The 7,082-nt window shown below is 34.3% G+C and overlaps 1 protein-coding gene across 2 annotated transcripts in view; it reads left to right on the forward strand.

Moving 5' to 3' along the window:
- LOC149791173 (dual 3',5'-cyclic-AMP and -GMP phosphodiesterase 11A-like) overlaps positions 1-7,082 on the forward strand; it is a 325,685-nt gene that overhangs the window by 306,006 nt on the left and 12,597 nt on the right. The window lies entirely within an intron of this gene.

Consider the following 7,082-nt stretch of genomic DNA (forward strand, 5'->3'; position numbering starts at 1 on the left):
TTTCTCTCTATCATTTGTATTCAGACGACAAATTTATTTTTCTTTCTCTCTATCATTTGTATTCAAAAGACAACATTTTTTTCTTTGTCTCTATCATTTGTATTCAGACGACAAAAGTTTTTTCTTTCTCTCTATCAGTTGTATTCAGACGACAAATTTTTTTCTTTCTCTCTATCTTTTGCATTCATACGACAATTTTATTTTTCTTCTTTCTCTATCATTTGTATTCAGACGACAAAAGTTTTTTTTTTCTCTGTCATTTGTATTCAGACGACAAAAGTTTTTTTTTCTCTATCATTTGTATTCAGACGAGATATGGGTCAGCACTATTTCCTTAAAAGCTTTCGTCGCATTATTCTTTTCACTGCGTGACAAAGAGATTTATGTATTTCGTGACATCACAACGTATCACTGAATCAGCCATCCTCTATTCTGGTTCTGGAAAAACCCACTTTTTTACTATGTCTGTGAAATGTGAGAATTCGTCATACTACACGGAATTAAGAATTGAGACAGCATGTAGAAATACATGTATTTGGAGACAACATTTAGAAGTACATATATTTGGAGACCACGTGTATAATTACATGTATTTGGAGACAACGTGTATAATTACATGTATTTGGAGACAACGTGTATAATTACATGTATTTGGAGACCACGTGTATAATTACATGTATTTGGAGAAAAAGAAATAAATGTATTTTGAGACAATATAGAAATACATGTATTTGGCGACAATATGAAATAAATGTATCAGGAGATAACATTTAGAAATACATGTATTTGGAGACAGCATAGAAATACATCTAGATGGAAACAGCATAGAAATACATGTATTTGGAGACAACATAGAAATACATATATTTGGAGAGAGCATAGAAATACATGTATTTGGAGACAAATGAAATACATCTAGTTGGATACAATATATAAATACATGTATTTGGATAGAGCATAGAAATACATGTATTTGGAGAGAGCATAGAAATACATGTATTTGGAGACAACATAGAAATACATATATTTGGAGAGAGCATAGAAATACATGTATTTGGAGACAAATGAAATACGTCTAGTTGAATACAATATATAAATACATGTATTTGGAGAGAGCATAGAAATACATGTATTTGGAGAGAGCATAGAAATACATGTATTTGGAGACAACATAGAAATACATATATTTGGAGAGAGCATAGAAATACATGTATTTGGAGACAAATGAAATACATCTAGTTGGATACAATATATAAATACATGTATTTGGAGAGAGCATAGAAATACATGTATTTGGAGAGAGCATAGAAATACATGTATTTGGAGACAACATAGAAATACATATATTTGGAGAGAGCATATAAATACATGTATTTGGAGACAAATGAAATGCATCTAGTTGGATACAATATATAAATACATGTATTTGGAGAGAGCATAGAAATACATATATTTGGAGACAAATGAAATACATCTAGTTGGATACAATATATAAATACATGTATTTGGAGAGAGCATAGAAATACATGTATTTGGAGACAAATGAAATACATCTAGTTGGATACAATATATAAATACATGTATTTGGAGAGAGCATAGAAATACATGTATTTGGAGACAAATGAAATACATCTAGTTGGATACAATATATAAATACATGTATTTGGAGACAAATGAAATACATGTATTTGAAGACAACGTGTAGCACATATATTTGGAGGCAACGTGTGGAAACACATATATTTAGATTTAAAACTCTTATTTTGCCATCAAATTTCGTATTCTTCCATCATCATCATTGTCGTCGTCGTCATTATCATCATAATCAGCATACATGTTAGTATAATTGGTAATATGTAGTAGTAGTATTAGTAAAAGTCATAGCTAAACTAGCGCAGCTTCAGTCTTTTGTATACAGACTGACAGTTTTCGTCTAACGAGCAATCGCTGTACCATTAATATTTACAAAAAAAATATGTTTACTTTCTTTATGCATCTTGTGAGATGTCGAATGACAGAGAATATAGGTTGACAGCGTTATCTGTTTCTGTAGTATGTACCACGGAACATTTTCACTGTACAGTTACTTATCTGTTTCTGTAGTATGTGCCACGGAACATTTTCACTCTACAGTTATTTATCTGTTTCTGTAGTATGTGCCACGGAAAATTTTCACTGTACAGTTATTTATCTGTTTCTGTAGTATGTACCACGGAAAATTTTCACTGTACAGTTATTTATCTGTTTCTGTAGTATGTACCACGGAACATTTTCAATGTACAGTTATTTATCTGTTTCTGTAGTATGTACCACGGAACATTTTCACTGTACAGTTACTTATCTGTTTCTGTAGTATGTGCCACGGAACATTTTCACTCTACAGTTATTTATCTGTTTCTGTAGTATGTACCACGGAACATTTTCACTGTACAGTTACTTATCTGTTTCTGTAGTATGTGCCACGGAACATTTTCACTCTACAGTTATTTATCTGTTTCTGTAGTATGTACCACGGAACATTTTCAATGTACAGTTATTTATCTGTTTCTGTAGTATGTACCACGGAAAATTTTCACTGTACAGTTATTTATCTGTTTCTGTAGTATGTACCACGGAACATTTTCAATGTACAGTTATTTATCTGTTTCTGTAGTATGTACCACGGAACATTTTCACTGTACAGTTACTTATCTGTTTCTGTAGTATGTGCCACGGAACATTTTCACTGTACAGTTATTTATCTGTTTCTGTAGTATGTACCACGGAACATTTTCAATGTACAGTTATTTATCTGTTTCTGTAGTATGTACCACGGAAAATTTTCACTGTACAGTTATTTATCTGTTTCTGTAGTATGTACCATGGAACATTTTCACTGTACAGTCACTTCGGTAGTTTTCAGCAGTAAGAAATTCGAAGACATTCCCGAATAATCTTGTAACGAATTTAATGATATTAGCAGCATGTTTCATTTTTATAATTAAAAAAATTTTAAAAAAATATTATTTTATTTTTTGTAGAACATTTGTATTTGCCACATAGTAATGTTAGATATCACACATATACTTATATTTATGATACTTTAATCGCATGTTTGACAGGTAATTGCCAACATGGAATCATGTTAAAGATATCTGGGCAGATCCACCTGTATGCGTTTTTGTTTGTAAGATTATGCATTATCCTAAGATTTTCAGGAACTGTTTTCTATTTTAAGTTTTCTGAATTGCTCAATTTCATTAAATATATTTCCATTTGTTGAGTATGTTTGGCTTATGTCTACTTGTCCTCCACATTAAATATCTTGCCCGGTGTTGCCATCCCGCTCAAAGTTTCCCAGCCTATTATATTATCATAATGGCTAACGAATTGTTCGCTTAATTGTGAAGACTTTCCATTTTTATCAAGAACTCTCTAATGACAGCACAATGACTTTTAAGGGGTGTCAGCTCTAGTGGAAGCGTACAGTCCCAGTTGAGTTCCAATCTTTTTAATTACAACGTATATACTAATCAATATACATATATAAAATTCATTTACTATAATGCACAAACCATTCAATGTTGGGGTGGGTGGGTGTGCAGAAGGCTGCAATTGCCTTTAGAACTAAGATATTCTATTTCCTTTCATATTAGGAAAAACATTTCTTTCAAATAATATAATTGACATAATTCTGGTATTATATTGCTGTCAATCAGAGCAAGGTAATTTTTCTGGATTATTGACAGACGGAAGTTTAAAAAAGGTCAGGCCATTACCATGAACATCAAATTGTTGGCCCCAAATATATTTGTGATGTACTGTGGTATATATAGTACTACGCTCAGATATACCTCTGCACACAGTTTCGTTGTGATTACCAGCTCTATTAGATAACGAAAAAATGTGTGTAAATTTCTGGAAACATGCTAATTGATTTTAGTTGGAATTGTCCCACCCCCTCCCACCCCCTCCCACAAGCACACACACGCATACACACGCAAGCATAGACACACTAAAACAATATGTATGGTCCTTCAATGTGTCAAATGTATATTTGTTTAGGACTAATTCCATAACTGCACATGATAACGACTAAATGATTGAGTGACACTATAAGCGTGCATAACGATTTGGAATGCTTATCATATTATGTAATTTTATTTTGTAAAGTCTCTCTCTCTCTCTCTCTCTCTCTCTCTCTCTCTCTCTCTCTCTCTCTATATATATATATATATATATATATATATATATATATATATATATATATATATATATATATATATAATAATAATAATAATAATAATGAGGTCTTTGTATAGCGCCTAATCTGTAGAAGCTCTAATGGCTTTACAACATTAAACAACACCTATAACATAAAAAAAATATAATAATATTATTACAAAAACAAACACCATGAAATTAGAAAAACATTAAAAAATAAAAAAAACGTGCTGAGAATATTTCAGGTAGGAAACATTATTAGGTTTTTAAGTTTGTTCTTGCAGTCGAAATAAGTGAGTTTTGAGAGCCCTCTTGAATGTAATCATTGTGTCTTTGTGTCAGTGGGCAATTCATTCCACGTTGCTGAGCCCTGGTATACAAAAGAACGCTGTCCATATGACTTTGTTTTCATAGTGGGAATAATGAGTATACGATTGTCAGAAGAGGAGCGTAAGTATCTTGCTGGTGCGTACATATGGGTGAGGTCGGATAGGTATGTTGGACTAGAGTCCGACAGTGAAACGTAGCACAAAGAACAAATTTTGTGTTTGATTCTGGATCGAATGGATAGCCAGTGTAGAGCACAGAGCAGCGGAGAGGTGTGCTCTGATCGTTGTACTCTAAGTATGATCCGAGCAGCTGTGTTTTGAACTTTTTGAAGTTTCTGGAGTAGATATTGAGATGAACCAGACATAATTGAGTTACAATAGTCCAGTCTTGAAAGTACTAATGAACACATAAGTGTTCTAGTGGCATCAACTGAAAGATATTTGCGAACTGAGCTGATGCGTCTCAGCTCAAGATATGCAGCCTTGCATATGTTTATGACATGTTGGTGCAATGTGAGAGTACTGTCCAGAGTAACACCTAGGTTTTGTACTGATTGTGTGAATTTAATGTTGGTGTTGCTGATATTTATTGTCTGAGGTAAAGGACGCGAATGAGAAGGTCTTTGTGATGTGATCAGAATGGCCTCAGTTTCATCATCATTCATCTGCAGCTTGTTACATGTCATCCATGATTTCACATCAGAAATGCACCTCTCTACACCTTGGATGGTAGCATCAACTTCAGTTGGGTGGCTAGATTTGTATATTTGGGTGTCATCAGCGTACAATAGGTGAGACACTGGATGATGATCTATGACACTTGAGAGCGAATGAGTGAACAGAATGAAGAGAACAGGTCCAAGAACAGACCTCTGTAGAACACCACAACATAAATCAACTGGGCTGGAGTATATTCCATTTGCAGATACAATTTGTGTCCTGTTGACCAAGTAGGACTTGAACCACAGTAAGGCTGTATCATGAATGCCAAATACATGCTGGCGACGGTGAAATAATATATCATGGTCTATTGTGTCAAATGCTGCAGACAAATCCAGGAGGGTGAGGACTGTAATCTTTCCGCTATCCAACGCAGAGAGAATGTCATTGACTACTTTTAGAAGAGTATTTTCAGTACTGTGGCAAGGGCGATATGCAGATTGCACATTGATAAAAAGACTGTTTAAATTTAGATGAGATACAAGCTGGGATAGAACAGCCTTTTCTAAGACTTTTTATATGAATGGGAGATTAGAAACTGGGCGGTACTTCTTTAAATCGTTATGGTCTAGTGTTGGTTTCTTCAGCAGAGGCTTTACAATGGCAGTTTTGAAAAATGATGGGAATTCCAACATTTCTTGGATATATATATCAAATGAGAGAGAGAGAGAGAGAGAGAGAGAGAGAGAGAGAGAGAGATTGGGCAGGTTTTTTGTGACTTCAGTTTCTTTTGGCGGTTGTCTCCATTAGGACGATGGTGTATCATTACATCTTCACTGGTATTTGCACTACGATTTCGATAGTAAATTCATATTCCAATACTGACTTAAGTACCCAGATGAAAAATTATATTTTACTCCATTAAAAACATTATGCAATTTCACTGGTTTAACAGAAAAAACATTTTAAAAATGTATTATCTATCTTTTGCACTCTGTTTCTTTTTTTCGAAATTCATAGTGTGATAGTTTCACAAGTTTATGACCTCAAGGCGCATGCTCAGGTGAATGTGAGTCATCGGAAAGGTCAACTTCAGTCTTTTTCCGAGCTTAAGTTTTCTGGACATACAGAGGGGATGAGGCTGGGAGGGATTTCGATCTCATAAATCACTGTCGAGCGGTCCGTGATAAGTCCATCTTATAAATCACTGTCGAGCGGTCCATGCTAAGACCATCTCATAAATCACTGTCGAGCAGTCCATGATAAGTCCATCTCATAAATCACTGTCAAGCAGTCCATGCTAAGTCCATATCATAAATCACTGTCGAGCAGTCCATGCTAAGTCCATCTCATAAATCTCTGTCGAGCGCTCCATGATAAGTCCATATCGCAACCCTCATTCTTTAAATCACTGTCGAGCAGTCCATGGTAGGTCCCTATCATAAATCACTGTTCAGCAGTCCATAAGTCCATATCACAAATCACTGTGGAACAGTCCATGATAGGTCCATATCATAAATCACTGTTTAGCAGTCCATGATAGGTCCATATCATAAATCATTATCGAGCAGTCCATGATAGTTCCATATCATAACTTTTCACCAACATAATTATAGCATAAATAAGGAAAAGTGGAGACGTTTCTCGATATGCTTTTATCCAGTTGGTAGTACAATATTCTGAAAAATGTCACTGTAATATGTACGCCAGCTTGTTCTTTCGCAAACTACATGAACAGTATCGGATATTGAATCACAAAGCAGTTTTAGTTTAAAAAGATTTTTGGGGGTGGGGTAGGATGCTGTATGAAATTTGATTTGGAATTGCATAGACTAAACTGACACTTAAAATGTCTTCTGTGTTGATCCTGTTGTATTGAAGGAAAAAGCC

The sequence above is a fragment of the Sinohyriopsis cumingii genome, chromosome 9 (genome assembly GCF_028554795.1).
Source record: "Sinohyriopsis cumingii isolate HCF-2022 chromosome 9, ASM2855479v2, whole genome shotgun sequence".
Classification (NCBI taxonomy): Eukaryota; Metazoa; Mollusca; class Bivalvia; order Unionida; family Unionidae; genus Sinohyriopsis; species Sinohyriopsis cumingii.